The 19,435-nt window shown below is 38.0% G+C and overlaps 2 long non-coding RNA genes across 2 annotated transcripts; one reads left to right on the plus strand and one right to left on the minus strand.

The window, feature by feature from the left end:
- The first annotated feature begins 1,813 nt into the window (after positions 1 to 1,813).
- LOC133745419 (uncharacterized) lies at positions 1,814 to 3,277 on the plus strand. The gene is made up of 2 exons (XR_009863607.1): positions 1,814 to 2,240; positions 2,822 to 3,277. It is a non-coding gene; the product is annotated as an uncharacterized LOC133745419 (long non-coding RNA).
- A 435-nt stretch (positions 3,278 to 3,712) lies between these two features.
- LOC133745418 (uncharacterized) lies at positions 3,713 to 5,759 on the minus strand. The gene is made up of 5 exons (XR_009863605.1): positions 5,443 to 5,759; positions 5,059 to 5,139; positions 4,454 to 4,525; positions 4,229 to 4,341; positions 3,713 to 4,124 (listed from the first exon to the last, which is right to left on the minus strand). It is a non-coding gene; the product is annotated as an uncharacterized LOC133745418 (long non-coding RNA).
- Positions 5,760 to 19,435: the final 13,676 nt, after the last annotated feature.

Consider the following 19,435-nt stretch of genomic DNA (forward strand, 5'->3'; position numbering starts at 1 on the left):
TAATACGTAATTCATCATGATCATCTTCAGCGGTTCAACAATGAAAAATTTACCATTTTACCATAATAATGAATTTATTGGTAGAAAACCATAATATTATGGTAAAGGAAATAATAATAACGCTCATTAATTATTTTTAGCTATATATAGAAGAGATCGATATTCTCCAACATTAGTGGTTTGAACTTTATAGTTATCGAAGGAAAAAAAAAACCATTAGTGGTTTAAAGAAAAAGATCGACTTGAAATAGGAGTGGGTTTAAAGGAGGGTTTAAACTTTATTCTGTTACGTAGGGCATGCTTCCTAGCTAAAATGATATATACAACCCAAGGCGCGTGAACCTATGAAGGAGTCAAATGCCTGCGCTCGTCCGCGCCTCCGCAGGCGATCCACCGTCGTGCACTGTTAGTGAAGGCTGTTTAATCCCCATACCCCTCATTAAGCGCGTGAGGATAAACCATCCTCCAAATCAATCAATTCTGAAATGATGGAAAATGTACTCTGGGTTTGAACTTTGAAGACTTCGAACCGACAGGATCTATCGAAGGCCTTTTTTTTTTTTTTTTTTTGGTGAGCAAGGGGCCACAAAAGGCCATTGAAAAGAGATAATGAAAAAAGATCTAGAGTAATTTCCATTAATTAGTTAATATACAGAAACCTATGCTAATCTCTCTCTTTAGAAAGGTCTACTTATTTAAAGTGTAGTATGTGTGGCTGATGTCTTAAAGTACACAAAATGGGCTTTAACTAATGAAGTAATAATGAGTTTATAATTGAAGACAATTTCAATTTTCAACATCGATCTGCATGCATGTTGGAATATTAAGAGTATGTTGATCTGTTATTATATATTAGCTATCTCCGATTAGTTATTCTCTGCACTTTGACGACGGCGATGGAATTAGTTGAGCGTGTTAAAGTAATAGAGAATGGAGAGGTTTAGGATGAGTGTGATGTGCAGAACAAATTAGACGACCATTATGATGAGTCTAATGTGACTAATGCTAATGTGCCAAAGACTAGGCTGAGCCAAGTGAGGTTAATATCAGTGCTAGTGGGCCTAGTGAGGCTAATATTTGTGCCCGCTGTGTGTGTAAACCTAGTAATCTCAGCAACAACTCACACTCAAAGCATGACCCTCTTCTCCATTTAACTATTTGAATCTCCTGCATGAAGTTTTAATCCTGACCGTAGCATGATCTGCTTGAGTATCTAGAAGAATCCAATTCAATTTGTTGTAAAGGCCTCTACTCCCTTCTAGCATAAAATAGCTACTCTTTATTTGATTGTTGTCACGTCTCAACCATTTTGTACAATTACCAATTATCAATATCATCAATTGCTTCTTTCTTTCTGTTCTTCATCTTCTTCCTCAAATAAGCGTTTGATTCTCTGCCATTGTTACTTTGTTTTTAAGCTTTTACTATCATGACCATGAATTTTAGCAGAGCGCCGCTACACAGGTGCTAAGAAATTTATACCAGGATAGATGAAAAGGTAAAACACGCGCGTAATTCTTGCATTTTTCTTCTTGAGCAAAGAAAGCCATATGAACTTTCTTATCCAAAAAAAAAAGAAAGCCATGTGGACTTTTACTCTTTCTTACCACTTTATGGGATCCAGTAAAGAATTTTTTAGACTGTTAAATGTCCAACAGAAGGAATCTTGAAACTTGGTTTTCTGGGTGGTAGAGAGACCGGTGGGACCACACCACGTGCTTTCATTGAGTCTTTCTTTAAAAAGATTTTGACCGTGAAAAATGTGATTTAGTAATATAACTGTCAACAATTATACATAAGTAAGTATAGGAGGCTGGAATACGCTGGCTGTAACTTACAGCCACTGGCGGAGGTTGACGTGGTGCGAGGAGAGCCACTTAATCAATCAACCTAGGGGTTCAACGTAATTTCACAGTTGACGGTGCCGTTAGGGTGAAAATGTTTTACAGCCCTCCTCGTCATCCACCCCAATCGAATTGGAGTTCATTCCATCCTTTCCTCGAGGGGTTTCTCAGACCCAAAATCACTTCTCTCTCCTGTCGCCACTGGACTTGATAACCAAGGTCCCCAAAGCTGAAAATTCAGCTTTATCATTGAGGTAGAAACGAGGGAGTAATCCTATTCTCGCCTCGGCCGAAAAACCAAGCTTGGATTCACAAAAACACAAGATTGGGAGGTCATCAACCAAGCCTGGAGCTGATTCCAAGCAGAAATCTGTTCACACTGTCACAAAAACTGAGGTACCCATCTTAAATTTGATTGCTTTTTACCTTGAATTTGAGTTCTTTGATTGGTTTTCGAATTGGGTCAATTGGGTTTTTGAGTTGCAATGGTAAACAAGATTAGTTGATATAGGATTAGGGATATCTGGAAAAATTTGTTCGTGGGCAAATTGTAGGTTGCTAGGGGTGGGAAAGAGAAGAGGAGGGATTCAAGTTTTGAACTTTAGTGATATGCAGCACCAGATAATGAAACCCTTTACTCATTACAGTTTAATCATTTAGCTTTGCTTTTCTTTTGGAAATTACTTACTGCTGAATCTTAAATCAGTTTTATGGATTTGATCTGGGTCTCTCATGTATTGCATTTTGGGCTTTTCCTCATATTTTGGGTTGTTAGATTGATTAGCATGAAGTTCATCTTCTATTTTTCGAAGAGACTTGCTGTATTTATTAATTAATACTCGATCAATTTTCTGGAACTCTTCCTTCTGAGCTTGGTTATCTGGTCAACCTGCGGACCTTGTAAGCCATCAAATCCTCCTTTTTCAGGATAAATACACGCTGCATGTTGCTAATGCAAAAACTTGTTCTATTTTCAGGCTTTGTACGTAGGAAGTGCAATGAAACATTCAGAAGACTGGAGGGGAAAGATCAGAAATGCTCAAGCTTCAATCAAATGTTGTACGAGCACTTAAATGCAGCTCAAGACGTAATTTCTACTTTCTGAATTTATATGAAACAATCAAAACCCTAGTATTTTTTCCAGAAAGTGTAGAATCAAATGACATTAACTTTGAAGCATGGATGGTGAAATGAAAGGCATAATCTATCACAACAGCAAACATGGTAATCAGACTACAGTTAAAAACTGTAGTTTGATTCATTTGTTGGCCTAGTGCGATCACGTTTCCGAATTTGTTATGTGTTTGACTCTAAACAAAAACCCCAAACTCCAAATTTCTGTTATGCTTAGTTGTATTATTGTTGTTCCTACTCTGATTGTAAAGAATTGCCCTTGGGCTTCACATATGATAGTTGCCATAATTCTGTCTTAATTATAGGTTTGCCATGTTGTGGTGCACACTTCTGTGATGTATATTTTGAGTTAAAAATTGACAATTGAATGGTGCTACAGATAAACATAACAATGGTTTAATGTACAAGCTCTAGATCTGTGCGCTTGTTTATCTCGTGAGGAAAAAGATTGAGAAATCCGTGATTTTGTTTCTCTCTTAAAATCATAACTAACTTGGCAAACAATTAAGAGTTTTGGTATGGTAAATCAGCAAGGGTTCTCCGGGTTCCAGAAAAGGTCTATTAAGGTAATTGGTTTAGGTATTCCCGTATCAATGCACATGATGCCATCCTTAATTGGCCAAGGATTCATCAAGATGAAGAGGAACTTGGGACAACAAGAGGAGTACAAATACAAGAATGTACCAATCTTGACCATCATTCCAGAGATGAATGCATATTTTCAAAGGAAATCCAAAATTTTTACTGCTCTGAATAATGAATAACCCAAGGCAAATTAACATGCTACAAAAGAAATGAGTGATTATGTTGCGATAAGAACACCCTCTATTACACTGTAAAATTTGTGTTACTGAACCTATAAAGTACCGACTGCCAACTAAGCATAATTTGTTGAAATCCTTTCTTTCCTATCTGCAGTGTACTGTAATGGGAACAAAGCTACTTCACCTACGGGTAAGACACTGGAATAAATTCTCAATCACAACTATGATTTTTCCTCAATCTTCATACTCTATATTGTGCAGGCTGCAAACATCTCACGGATCGATATGAATCCAATGTCTTTTAACCCATCTCCTTGCATCTGGTTTTACTTTGATCCACCACCTCAAAGCAAATCAAATCATACACCAGCACAAATGGCTCCTGTAACAAAAAACACATTAAGAAGCAAATCAACTGAACCGGCGCGGGCTGGCACCAAATTTTATATATTAACTTGTGTATGTGTGTGAGGGAGAGAGACAGACCTCCTGTCCAAGAGGAGCAGCAAAACTTGGCGTCATTAAGATGTTTAACATCAAGCCCAATAAACCAAGATCCGACACTGACATCATCATGCGCATAGGTACGGAGAATATCTCTGCAGAACAACTCACAGAATTCAAGTTAGTGCTCTGCATAGTGATAAATGAAGGAACCAGTTTATCGAAAAGAATTCAGACCAAAAATAGTTTAGCGGAAGGAAGACACACCTATTTATTCAAACAAATTTGGCCAGACCTTGAGAAATGTCATACATCTCACATGAAGCATGGCGAAAATATCTGTTGGATGCAGAAACATAATTTCAGTATACCATCTTTGATGTCAGCTGCATATAGACTTTTATGCATATGCAAAACCCCATATACAACACTATCGCTTAAATCCCATATAATCAAGCTTGCTGAAATGCAGTTCTTCAGAAAAATCTAACCATCTTTAATCTTAATCATGAATATACTTAGCAACTACATATGGATACGCACATATGCATATACACCATCAACAACATGTACACTGTCACTAAAACCCCATATCAAACTCACATTATATATGAACAGTGATGTCATGTTGGTCTTTTGCTCGTTCAAGTTGATCCTCAGTCTCTACTACCCAAAATATTTTTAGAGACATAATCAACATTCTAAACATGCTTGCTGCCTACTTGTTCCACCCAACAAGTTTCACATTATCCTATCCTTAAAGACAACAGTCCCACTTCAGATTAGAGGACCATTATCATAATCTCCAACAAGATGAGCAATGTGCTATATATCCAGTGGTTCAGACATGGAAGCCTTAATGTAAAAAGTACCTCTCTCTGTTATGATTCCTGCAATGGATTTTGCTCTCCAGGTTTCACGAGCACCAAGGCTGCAACATTGTGCTGGGTCATCTGCAAAGGAAACGATCAATTTAGTATGACCAATGACATAAATACACCAAGCCACAGCTCATCAAATCATTGCAATAGTTCGAATTTTCACAAAGACCACACATAACGTTAATTACAGAAGATCAACAAATTAGTACTACCAAACTACAAGTTTTAACAATACTAAGAAATTTCCACACTACCAAGACCCCAATTCAACACAAGCCCAAAGACTCAATTTTTCATTTTCCTCACTTCTCCAATCATCACCAATTTCTCATAAAACACAAAAAAAAGATAGACAAAGATAGTGAAGCATTTTACCCAGAAACAAAGGCCACCTCAGAGGATGGTCAGGAGTTTCTTAGGTCAAGCACCTAAACCGCTCCGGCATAGTACTCTCCCCTCTACTCTGCTCCCCAGCTTCATCAACGCCATCCTCTTTTTGCATTCACAAAACCCTTAACTTCCTTTCAAACAAAAACCCAATTGCTTTCCCGGAAAACCCACGAAAATTATGGGCTTGGTTTGTGTTCAAAGATTGGATTTTGGTTAAATAGCGGAAAAGGAATGGTTTGGTTTATGAAGTCGAGTGGTGAGAGGAGAGAGAACAGAAGTGATTTTGGGTCTGAGAGGAAAGGATGGGATAATGTTGTGGTTGCTGATGCGCCACCGAGGAGGCTGTAAAAAGTGTTTTACCCCAACGGCACCGTTAGCTGCGTAATGACCTTCAGCCCCACTTTGACTCATTCAGTTGCTCTCCTCGCGCCACGTCGCCCCTCCCAATGGCTGTAAGTTACAACCTGCGTATTCCAGAACTCTCCATATTAAAAAGAGTCTCATTATGAAAGAATCATTGTTCTCCACTTCTCCTCATTGATGAAATTAATGGTTAATTGGGAATTTCATTCTCTTGGAAAGCGGGTTCATATTTAGTGTTTTTAATTGAAGTGTTAAAGAATTCCTTGAAAAGGACGAAGGGAAAGTGAAATTTCGATGAAGTTGTTGCTAGGTGGCCTCCAAATAAAGGTCGAATCCTCCATTATCTATAACTCCTCAATCAGCTCATTTGCGAAACCTCAAAATGCCAATTAGCCTTCTCTTGCAAATAGATCTCAAACTCCCTAGCTAGTAGTCCCTCTCTTAGCAATCTCACACTCCCAAGTCCGCATCTAACCAACCACAAACTCCCTAGTCCGTCCTCTCTCTCCGCCCCCCCCAGTCCGTACTCTAACCACAACGGTACTCTAAAATATAGTGTATTGTAATTTTAGTGTTTGTTTGAAAGAAAGAAAAATCACTAAAGTAAATGTCAAAAATCATATATTCAATGAAGTGACTGAAATACCCTTAAATGTTAACAGTGTTAGTAGTCAAAGTATCAAAATGTTAACAGAATAAAACTTTAGGTATGCAAATGCACTGACATTCAAATAGGTTGTGTGTGTCTGGTGGGGTGGGAAGACAAGGGTTTTTCATTCAGAAGGTCATGTGTTCGAGTCTCATCAAGGATAGTCGGTGGGGTGGAATGAGATGGGATTAATAAAAAATAAAAAATCTATTTAGGCATTAAAAAAAAAGGTATGCAAATTTTGATAGTTGAGTATGAAAATGATAACAGCCTCATAATTTGGGGGGGGGGGGGGGGGGGTGGTGGTGATGTAGAACGGATGGCAGGCAAATTCGAAGAGCAGTTGGATCGTGCAAAAGGAGGAAAACGAAAACTCATCGCTTCGCCATGAGCTGTGGCATTTTTCGGGCTTTCGGGGTCGTTTAGGGCCTCAAAAATGCATTTTTCTATTTTTCGGAGTTTTGGTTTTTCCTAGTTATTTTTGGGTTGTTTTCGTTTTTACCCATGGGCTTTAGGGTTTCATTGTTAGTCGCCCTAGGGTTTCTTTTCTCTTATTTAAGCAAACCTATCTTTCAACTTTTAATCAATAAAATACAGAATTTTCTCTTTTATCTCTGGTGGACTTCATATCCCTTTTGTTAGGTTTATTGCTGGTAAACCTAGTTATCAATCCGACTGCGTCAGAAGGGGGGGAGGTCATTTGTAACTAATCCTTTTTTAAAATTATCCAACTCCTATGCAATATCTCTAATCAAACAAACCCCTTTAACATACTAAACCATATCTGGACCAAAAAGCAAACTGCAGTAAGCTATCTAAAAAGCAAACTGCAGTAAGCTATCTAATCAGAAAAGGGAAGTGTTTAACAAACAAAATGGACGAGCCAATTCGTTGTTTATTCCAATTGCATTGATATATATCTTCACAAAGAAATCATCGAATCCCATTATGTATCCGGATTCCCTAATTTTTCTTGGAGGTTGAAATCTTAAGATAGAAGAGAGAGGAAGAAGAGGAGGTGTAGAAAGAAAATAATAAAGGACTGAATTGAAAATTTGATGGTAAAAAGTATTGAAGGAGGTGCAAATACTAATAAAGCTGGTATGAATATTTTTCAATATGTAATGTACAAAGAGTAAAATTCTTTAATTTTTGTTTTCATCGACTTTTGCATTGTAGAAGATTGCAACGGACAAGCAATTCTCCGATCGATCACCGATTCGATTCTCTGCTAAACATAACTCACATTAATTCTCTATATCATTCGTGTTATTCATATGTACGATCTGGATTCTGGAACATTGAGTGATATATTTGAGGGGTACAAACACCATTACAGCGACCTCTCTTTCAATCTCTCAAACAAATGCACACCCACCACCATTGTTGATCGATGGAGGTAAAAATCTCTGAATTTCTATTTGGTTTTTCTCTAGGTGGTCGCATTCATGCATGCATTTTGGTTTTTTTTTTTTTATCAGTAATTCAAGCATATTGAATTCGTAGGGTATGTTGGTTTGTAATAGACTCAGAATGTGCATTACGATTAAGGTGGTGGTTGTGTGAATTCTTGTAATGCAGCGCAAAGGAAGCACAGAACTACAGAGATAAAAGCTGACCTTGCCCGGCCTTAATCACGGTGAATCAAACTAGTCATGGGCAAAGTCATACATTCTCTTAGAGAGAGACGTGGTTAATCATCAATACAAACTTCCTACCTAAGCATATATTACTCGTTACATGACAAATTTGAGCTCGTGTTAAGCAAGCCTATAATACAGAATAAACTTCTCATCCTATAGACGAGAACTAATGCCAACATCAAGCAACGATCGAAGCATGTTATTGCGATACAACCCAACGTCACTTGCCAGAAAACATATAACATGAAGTGAAGATATTTAATGTTTTCACAAATATAAATTTCATCAAATGTTCATATTGAAATACTTTTTGTTAATTTGGCGTAATTTTTCTTAACTACATTATCATACATTCACTTTATTTTGTGTGTGAATATTATACATTCACCTTGATAATCGTGGTTTTATATTAATTTCTTGTAGAGCAGAAAACTCCAAGCCGCTTGAAAATTAGCTTACGACTAGATGGAGTTAATACATTTTGGTTGATTCTTTATGGAAAAATATGGTTGTATTATAGAAAACTCCAAACCGCTTGAAAACCCCGATATTGTTAGTGAAATAATTCCACTCTAAGGTTTTAGTTAGATTAATAACTAATCAACATACCACACGTACGTAACCTAGCTTTTAAGATAAAAAAAATAATTGAACGACGATTCACAATATATAATAAACTCCCATACAAAATTCATAATACGTAGTAATCCAACGCCCAAGGAGTCAGCGAGAGCGTTTGGTTCCGGTCTGTTCTGCACTTGACGGCTGCATAGCTGGCTGGCTTTGACGCGTAATTTCAGATTCTTACTTATTCGCGGTCGATCCATGCCACCGTCGTGTGACGGCTCCGAGTTGCTGTCAAATGTTATGTACGTCCCTGAACTCCCATGTGTTGTGTGTTTACGATCTGTCCCTTCTTTCTCTCATTTATTTTTTATTTTTCTGTTTATCAAAAGAATTTAATTGTTAGTAATATGAAGTAAAGCAAGCCTCCATCAATCCAAGTGGATGTTCTGACGGTTGGATTTTGTCTTCCGTCCAGTGACTTTGCACGCCCGTTTCAAAGTTCAAACCAAGTCCATTAATTTCAACTATATATTTGTCCTTTTCCTATCATTAGCACTAACCTACTTTTGCCAGCTCAGAGATTAGCTCATGGAATCACGGGCCAAGAGTCGAGGAAGTTTTGTTAGATATTCTGTGAAGAGTCGAAGAAGTTTCGCTAGATATTCTGTGCAGGTCAATATATAATCAGCAGTACGTAATTTGGAACAGGAGAAAATCAGAAAATGAAACTAAGCTAGCTTAGGAACGAAGCTAATCCTCACAGCTCTTCTCCAGGATGCATAGTTCCTGAAGAGTACACGCGTTCAGTTGCTATATATAGGAGTAGTTACTCTTAGCTTAATAGTGAGTTGGTAAAAAAGGAAAAATTCCATCGTTTGTTAAAGTCACGAAAGCCTTGTACAGTAATCTGGACAACCTTAATTTGATTTTTTTTAAAAAAAAATTTTTGAACTGAAGATGAAATTTCAGAAAGAGAAACCTTTGATTTGCTTCAACTATTTTCATTTAATCATACTCATAAATAGATTATGATTACCATATATCTTGCCCAGGTCGATCTGTCGAAAGTCCTTGGATAATGGAAATATGATTTCTATCTTCTGTTTGTTTTAAAATTTATTGCTTCTTCTTTCTTTCTTACATTGTATTAGTGTTCTTAGTGGTTATGATTGTGCTTAAGTGAAGTGATTCTTAATTAAGATATAAATCACATGCAGTGTGGTGCGTCCTCGTAATTCGTATCAGTCCCGTTCTATATATGTCCCAACAGTGCTCCAATAGCTAGTGAAACAACAGCCCACGGAAATCGCTGGTTTGAAGAGGAGGATCCAACTCACCACTTTTTCCTTTAATTACCTTCTTAGTCCAAGGGATGAACTTTTTTTTGGATGAAATCAATCAATCAATCAACCGAGATTGATTTGTCATCTATGCACGCACCGACATCGTATCAGGCCCTTTCTAGTTTCTATGATCGCCTTTTCCGTTCACTTTGTCTTCCAGAAGAATGGAGGCTTCTATATATTTGATTATTTTTCTTTATCTCATCATGAAAGCGTCATTTTCTTTTTCTTAATTATCTCATCATGAGTATTGCATCATTGCTGACCTCTATCCTCGCACTGTTGATTTTTATTTCGTATTGATAAAGTTGATGGTTGGGACGAGGAGCCGGATTCAATCTGTCTGTTACTGAAAAAACACCCTTGAGTATAACCCATAAAAGAAGTGGTGATCGAGAGGCTTAAAAAGGACGTGCGTAGCTTCAATTGATCTATGGTTTAGGAAATCTATCAATCTGTCTGTTACTAAAAAAGGGAATACTGACTTTTCAAAAAAAGAAAAAGGGAAGACTACATAAAAAACACCCTTGACTATAAATAAAAATCGAGGCTTAAAAAAGGACGTACGTCATAAAAATTCTCAGGCTTCTCCGTTATCAAAGAATTTAGGTTACGTCCCTAATCTCTGGTACAGAGATAAAGGGAAAGGACAGAAACCTCAACAGTGGTAGTGAGAGAAGCAGGAGCTTCTCTCTTCCCAGACTCTCTCCTCTGCAGCAACCTTTTCTTCCCCAAATTTTCCTCACCCTTTGTGGTGATTCCTTATCCTCTGTGGTGATTCCTCACCCAAGTGGTGTTTTGATTTCCTTGTTTTCCTCTTCTTTTGCATCTGATTTTGTCCTCACTGTTCAAATCTGATTTTAGATCTTAGATCTGAATCTCTAAGATATATTCTCAGATTTGTTCTCATGGTCATACTCGGTTTTTTTTCTGCCTTTGCTCCTCAAGATGTCCAAATCGTGAACAGATCTCCTTCTTCTTCTCTACCTTGCTCTGCCATGGAAGAGCTCGAACTCCTCTGCAACCACCTCTTCAGATCTCAGGTTTCTTTGCTAAGATCTATCTTGGTTTGGTTGTTGTTATCCTTTTATGCGAGATCTTCTCGTAATCGGTCAACTGGAGAATGTATGGCGGCTCTGTCCGTATCCTCACCTCTGCCGACCACCCTTGGTTACCAGCCCTTGCTCATGACTTCCGTCGGAGCTCTGGAGTCGAACCTGCTATGGTGGCTGCAAGTTGGAGATGAAGAAGAAGCTTTGATTAGGATTTGGATTTTTTGGGCTGCTTTGGCCTTTTTGTTTTCAGCTATTTCTTTCTTGTATGTTAATTTCTCTGGTCTTGCTTGTTCTGGCAGATGACCATGTGAATCATGCTTTGCAGACTTCGTCTGTATTGGGCTGTGTCCCTTGTACTGTTGTTTGGCTTTGAGCCTTGTTAATTGATGCTATCTTTCGACCAAAAAAAAAAGATAAAAGGGAAAGAAAGACTTGTTACGTACGGATCAAGAGATGTTGAGGCTTGGCGGGACAAGACCCACTGTCCCCAAATTTCAACCCACTAACAATTAATGAACCTTATAGACGTCGGCCCACATGAATCTAATAGAAAAAGAAAGAGAGCTAACCTCCCTGGTTGGTAATTTCTTAAATAATATTATGAATGAAGTATTTGGTCTTTTATTTATGCATATGAGATGGGTTTAATAAAAAATTTATTGATTTGAAGATAAAAAGAGTATAGTTTTCAGGTAATACCGTAATAGTAGCTTAAGCCAAAAAAGGAAATGTACCTAAATCGTTGTCATATATGTAAATTTGTCTTTTATGTCTTGATCTCTCCAAGTAAAAAAATTCTAGTTCCGCTCCTATCAAGAATTTAAGTTTAAGAAAGAGTGTGACTTCACTACCACAAATCTGGCCTAATCATACTATTTTTTACCCACTTTTGCAGTAATGGTGGCAGCACCCCACTATCCTTTCTAACACTTGGGTTTGATAATGATGATGATGAAAATGTCATAATCATAGAGGGCAAGGAAATTAAAGTGAGAAACTGTTGTATTTAATTGTTTTGTTGAAATTAAACTATTAAAGTGAGAAACATTTGTATTTGTATTTGTATTTGTTTTGATGATGATGATGAAAATGTCATAATCATAGAGGGCAAGGAGATTCAAGTTAGAAACTTTTGTATTTGTTTTTGATGATGGTGGTGGTGGTGGTGCCGCTCATCGTTGACAGCCGACTTTTCCTTATTTATCATGCCCTCAACGGCGAGGAACTCTCCACGTGGCACGGGATGGTGACCGGACCGTCGCGGTCGAAACCGTACTCCTTGTCGGCTTCACCAACCACCGGAATCACAGGTTTCTGCTGCTCCTCGCCCTGGCCCACCGAAAGCCTATAAATAATAATAGTAGTCTTACCGAATCTCACACTCCCAAGTAGCCTTCCTTGGCTCCTTGCCATGCCAATAGATCTCAGACTGACAAACTCCCTAGCAAGTAGCCCTTTCTCAGCAATCTCACATTCCGGAGTCGGCCTCTTAGCAACCATAAACTCCCTAGCTAGTAGCCCTTTCTTAGCAATCTCACATTCCGAAGTTGGCCTCTAAGCAACCACAAACTCCCTAGTCCTCTGTGTTCGCCCTCAAGATTTTGTCGATATATCTATCCTGCATTCCCGGCCCTCCCGGTTTTTCAGTGCTTCTTACTATCGATCAACCGATGGAGCTCCAGTACGTGGAAGGCCGTCCAGTGTTTGTGAAACATCTGAAGCAATCAGATGTGGATAGCAGGCTGGTACTGACTACTGAGATGCTTCACATGATCATGCCTCGTCCAGATCCAGAGAATGACACTCCAATCAGAGTCTTGGATGATAAGGGTGATGTCTATCAGTTCAAATTGTCTGTAAGAACGGGCCCACATCCCAAACCAGTTTTGCAGGCCAAAGAATGGAAAGCATTCATCAGAAAACGAGGAGCCAGAGTTGAACACACCATCTGTTTCTGGAGAGAGGTGAATGCAATTAAGCGTACAGACTACGGCATCAAGTTATATCCATACACATGTTATCTTTCCCCCGAGCCAGAAGGTCTTTCATCTTCCGAGCCATCATCTGCAGGTGCAGATGAGCATGAAAAGCTAGCTATGAAGGCTTGGGCGGCTCACGGTCTAACACTAAGCACTGTAGCGAATGATCACAATTGATAGGTATGCTATGCTTGATAATAAGCACCTGTCAAAGGAGCTTCGCTAGTTTCTATTTCTGTTATTGCTTCATTTGGTGTTGTAGTATTCGCATTGTTCTATTAACTGTGTGTTCGTTCTTTCTATATTAATAAATATGAGGGGATTGCTTTAAAGTTTAAACTCTCAAGCTATAAAGAGTTTTGTACTTGTTTAATTCTTTCTTGCTTCATATGATTGGTACTGTGATCCACAGGATCAGCAGCTCTATATTTTATGTGTATGAAAACAAAATGGAACATACCAGTCATGTCAACGTCAAGTCTATCTTATACTTTGCTTTCTGGTCTTTCCTGAAAATAGCGAGGTAGAGAGAGAGAAACGACAATAGTTACTTTCTGTTCACTTCCGCTGAAAATCATTAAACATAAACCTAGGGCAGTTGAAGCTCCTGCAATTTGGACGTTGACATACATAAGGTTTAATTGAAATTAGGGTCCATTCAGGCATAAAGTATTAAAGTACGTACTACATTCACAAGATCTTCAGTGGGGTCCAACCCCAAACATGCATGGAATTTTTCCGTTATGCATGTGAAAAATCTTCAAAATTTCAACCTTTGGGGCCCGCATCGCAGAACGGAGGTTAGAATCTTCTTTAAATAGGCCATCTGGGAGAGGGGGCGGCGACTTTGTCTCGATGACTTGACAATGACAAGTCAAACTGTGAATTACTAACAGCTAACTACCTGATAAAAAAAAAAAAAACTCTCACATTCTCTCAAGACTTATTCGTTCAAAAGTCTTTAATTCCGGGCTCAAATATAACTCTTCTAGTCTTCTTCTTCCTCTTCTGAAATTGAAGTTAGAAATGGACAGTAGAGTCACCACGTATTCGCACCATTTTTCGATAATTTTTTTTTTGGGAATATTTTTTTAGATTCTCAAGTTATTTTTAAGAATTTATTAAAGTTTAGTATTTAGACAAAAATAGAATGCTATCATGACCACGTGGTATTAGTTGTTGGGATGATAATAGCATGACATCATCCAAGTGGGTGACGCTGACATTAGCAAGGGGTGGCAAATGTGGTGCGGCTTTCTGTGAAGTTGACACGTGGCGACAAGGCGACCAATGGCTTATAGACATGTGACAAATCAAACCTTATAAATAGCTAATCAACCACTATTTTCGTATACGACTCTCTATCTCTAACTTCGACGGATCATAACTTTTGATCCGTAACTCCGATTCAGGATCCGCGAAAGGCTACAGATTTGTCTTAATGTCCTCTTTCTATCGATTGAAATTTGAGTTAGATCAAACGATTATTTCTAGAAGACTCATATCATGAGGCTCGATTTACGATAGGTATTCTAGGAGATGATTTGTATTGTCGAGAAGGATAAAGATTCATATTGCAAGTTAGAAAATGAGAAAATGAGAAAATGAAACCAAGCTAGCTTAGGAACGAAGCTAAGGGATAGTGGTGAGCAAACTAAGTCAAATTGTCACTAACCTACTTTTAATTTGTCAGCTCGGAGATTAACTCATGTAATCATGGACCAAGAATCGAGGAATTTTCGTTAGATATTCTGTGCAGGAGAAGCACCCACCTGTTTTTCCCATGACAATATAATCAGCAGTACGTAATTTGGGAATGGATAAAATCTGAAAATGAAACTAAGCTAGCTAATTAGGAACGAAGCTAATCCTCACAGCTCATCTCCAGGATGCATAGTTCCAGAAGAGTTCACGCGTTCAGTTGCTAGTATTTATTTTTTGAACTGAAGATGAAATTTCAAAAAGAGAAACCTTTGATTTGTTTCAACTAATGATCAAATGAAAAACTCATAAATAGATTATGATACCATATATCTTGCCCAGGTCTGTCGAAAGTCCTTGGATAATGGAAATATGATTTCTAGCTTCTGTTTGTTTTAACATTTATTGCTTCTTTCTTTCTTACATTGTATTAGTGTTCTTAGTGGTTATGATTGTGCTTAAGTGAAGTGATTCTTAAGATATAAATCACATGCAGTGTAGTGCGTCCTCGTAATTCGTATCAGTCCCTTTCTATATATGTCCCAGCGTTCTGCTACAGTTAGTGAAACAACAACCCACGGAAATCGCTGCTTTGAGGATGAGGATACAATGCATCCAACTCACTTTTTCCTTTACCTTCTTAGTCCAAGGGACGAACTTTTTTTTGGATGAAATCAATCAAAATCAACAGAGATTGATTTGTCGGATCGATCTATCACCTATGCATGCCCGGCATCATATCGATCAGTCCCTTTCTAATGTAACTGGTGGCTTTGCTCAAGTTCTGCTTCATCTCTTCTTCTTCTCATCTTTTTTCTTTTTCTTTTTTCTTCCTCCATAATCCCCATCAAATCAACATCAGATCAACCTCATCTAATTATTAATTACCATATTTTCCATCATCTTATCTCCGGTGGAGGAGGAAGAATAATAGTCTCAAAATCATCAGATTTCAAACATGAATCTCCGGCTGCAAATCCACTCAAAACCGAACTATGCCAACCAAAACCTCGGCTTGTCGAAAGTCGGTATACTGATTATTCTGATCCGTAACGGTTTGAGAATTTGCTTACCGACAAGAGTCGGTTCGGCAGACGGTTGAGGCAAAATTGCCTCGATTTAGTACCGAATCCAGCCCTAGATGTCAGTTTCTATGATGGCTTTTTCAGTTGACCTTGTCTTCCAGAAGAATGGCGGCTTCTATTTGATTCTTTTTCTTTAATTATCTCATCATGAATGCATCATTTTCTTTCTCTTTATCTCATCATGAATATTGCATCATTGCTGACTCTATCCTTGCAGTGCGAGTATTACTTGGAGAATCCGGCCCGGCCGGTCGCAGTTACTGAAAAAACACCCTTGACTATAACCCATAAAAAGAGTGGTGATCGAGAGGCTTATAAAGGACGTGCGTAGCTTCAATTGATCTATGGTTTAGGAAATCAATCGATCTCTTAGTTACTAAATTCCCTTTCAAAAAAATAAAAAGAGAAGAACATAAAAAACACCCTCGACTATAAATAAAAATCGAGGCTTAAAAAAGGACGTGCGTCATCAAAGAAGCCTGAGATTTCCGTTATCAAAGAATTTAGTTTACGAATCTCAGCTACAGTGAGAAAGGGAGAGGAAGAGAGAGAAGGGAGTTACGTACAGATCAAGAGACATGGCTTGGCGGGGACAAGACCCACTGCTCCCACACCATTTGCAACCCAGTAAAAATGAACCTTATAGACGTTGGCCCACATGAATCTAATAGAAAAAGAAAGAGAGCAAACTTCCTTGGTTGGTAATTTCTTAAAATGATATTATGAATGAAGTATTTGGTCTTTTATTTATGCATATGAGATGGGTTTAATAATATATTTTTTTTATTGATTTGCAGATGAAAGAGTATAGTTGTCAGATAATACCGTAATAGACTAATAGCAGCTTAAGCGAAGAAAGGAAATGTCTCTAAATCGTTGTCATATATGTAAATTGACTCTTTACGTCTTGATCTCTCCAAATAAAAAATTCGATTTCCGCCCATATTTAGAATATAAGTTTAAAAAAGTGTGTGACTTCACTACCACAAATCTGGCCTAATGATACTATTTTCACCCAGTTTTCAGTTTTGCAATAATGGTGGCGGCACTCCACTATTCTTTCTATGACGTGTTTGTAATGGAATAGGTCTATGACCCGTATATGATTATTTATTGACAGTCACCAATACTCTCAATGATCCTATTTATACTAACAGAGCTGCAATTAATAATCTTCTAACAGCAATATACCAAAATCTCTAAAATCGAGAGCTGAGTCTACTAACGTGTCTTCATTATTCCTTTTAATAATAGAGTGCTGATTCTACTAACGTTGTTGTCAACACCATCATGGTTACGGCTCTTTGTCGAAAACAAACAACACGTACGGCTCCATTGTTGTTGACCCTTTGCCCTTTGGCAATTTGACTTTCATACCTTAAGTGATCCATACTCACGCACATCTTTAATTTCTTTCAAGCTAGCTTATAGTTCTTTTTATTTGGAAGGGCTGCCTAATACTTCTTTGAATTGCCCTTGATTGTTGCATGCGTATTATAGATGTGTGTATGTTAAATTAATTTAAACCACGGCCAAGTTTTTCTTGATTATGTTATATGTTTTTGTTGAAGGTTAAAAGCTGTGAACAATGTACTTTGCATCGTATATCTGTGAAGATTAACTAGGAAAAATTTGTGTTTTAAAACAAATACAAAAGTATATATGCAAAGGTGACCTTAAAAAATTATTTGTTTATCGTTCAAATATCTATGATGATTATTTTATTGAAAATGTCATAATAGGGCAAGGAAGAAACTTTTGTACTTGTTTTGTTGAAATTAAAGTGAGAAACTTTTGTATTTGTTTTGATGATGATGATGAAAATGTCATAATCATAGAGGGCAAGGAAATTAAAGTCAGAAACTTTTGTATTTGTTTTTATGAAATTAAAGTGAGAAGCTTTTGTATTTGTTTTTGATGATGATCGATGTTGGTGGTGGTGCTGCTTATCGTTGACAGCCGACTTGTCCTTATATATCATGCCCTCAATGGCGAGGAACTCTCCACGTCGCACGGGATGGTGATCGGACTGTCGTGCTCGGAACCGTACTCCTTCTCAGCTTCACCAACCACCGGAATCACAAACCTCTGCTGCTCCTCGCCCTGGCCCACCGAAAGCCTATAAATAATAATAGTAGTCTTACGGTCTTACCAAATCTCACACTCCCATCTCTCAAAAAAAAAAAAAAAAAAAATCTCACACTCCCAAGTAGCCTTCCTTGCCAATAGATCTCAGACTGACCAACTCCCTAGCTAGTAGCCTTTTCTTAGCAATCTCACATTCCCAAGTCGGCCTCTAAGCAACCACAAACTCCCTAGTCCTCTGTGCTAGCCCTCAAGATTCCTGCATACCCTCTTCTTACTATCGATCGACCGATGGAGCTCCAGTACCTAAGAGGCCGTCCAACGTTTGTGAAACATCTGAAGCAATCAGATGTGGATAGCAGACTTGTAGTGACTACTGAGATGCTTCACATGATCATGCCTCGTCCAGATCCTGAACATGACACTCCAATCAGAGTCTTGGATGATGAGGGTGACGTCTATCAGTTCTACTTGTCTGTAAGAAAGGGCCGACATCCCAAACCAGTTTTCCAGGCCAAAGAATGGAAAGCATTCATCAGAAAACGAGGAGCCAAAAAAAACGACACCATCTATTTCTGGCAAGAGGTGAATGCAATTAAGCGTACAGATTACGTCATCAAGTTATACCCATTCCCATGTTATCTTTTCCCCGAGCCAGAAGGTCTTTCATCATCTGAGCCATCTGCACCTGCAGATGAACATGAAAACCTAGCTATGAGGGCTTGGGCGGTTCGCGGTCTAGCACTCTAGCTAATTAACAGATCACAATTCACAATAGGTATGCTATGCTTGATTTCAAGGGAGCTTTGCTAGTTTCTATTTCTGTTGTTGCTTCATTTGGTGTTATAGTATTCGCATTGTTCTATTAACTGTGTGTTCGTTCTTTCTATATTAATAAATATGAGGGGATTGCTTTAAAGTTTAAACTCTCAAGCTATAAAGAGTTTTGTACTTGTTTAATTCTTTCTTGTTTCATATGATTGGTACGGCGATCCACACGATCACCAGCTCTATATTTTATGTGTATGAAAAGAAAATGGAACATCCCAGTCATGTTAACGTCAAGTCTATCTTAGACTTTGCTTTCTGGTCTTTCCTGAAAATAGCGAGGTAGAGAGAGAGAGAGACGATAATAGTCACTTTTTGTTCACTTCCGCTGAAAATCATTATTTATTTTTGGCATTCGTTGAGGCATGCAGACTATATATAGATTAAACCTAAGATGAGGTCCACAAAAGACAATAAAAGGCTGATAGGAGTAGTGTGATAGTTGCAGACAGTGAATAGGTTTTACTTTGGCTCCGCTTTCTTGAGGGAGGGAAGGTTCATTGATGGTAGTAATTCAGCGTTCAACAAAGAAAAATTTACCATTAATTTTACCATAATAATGAATTTAATGGTAGGAAACCATAATATATATTATGGTAAAGGAAATAATAATAACGCTCATTAATTAACCTTTAGCTATATATAGAAGAGATATTCTCCAACATTAGTGGCCGGTTTGA

Source organism: Rosa rugosa, chromosome 4, assembly GCF_958449725.1.
Source record: "Rosa rugosa chromosome 4, drRosRugo1.1, whole genome shotgun sequence".
Taxonomy (NCBI): domain Eukaryota; kingdom Viridiplantae; phylum Streptophyta; class Magnoliopsida; order Rosales; family Rosaceae; genus Rosa; species Rosa rugosa.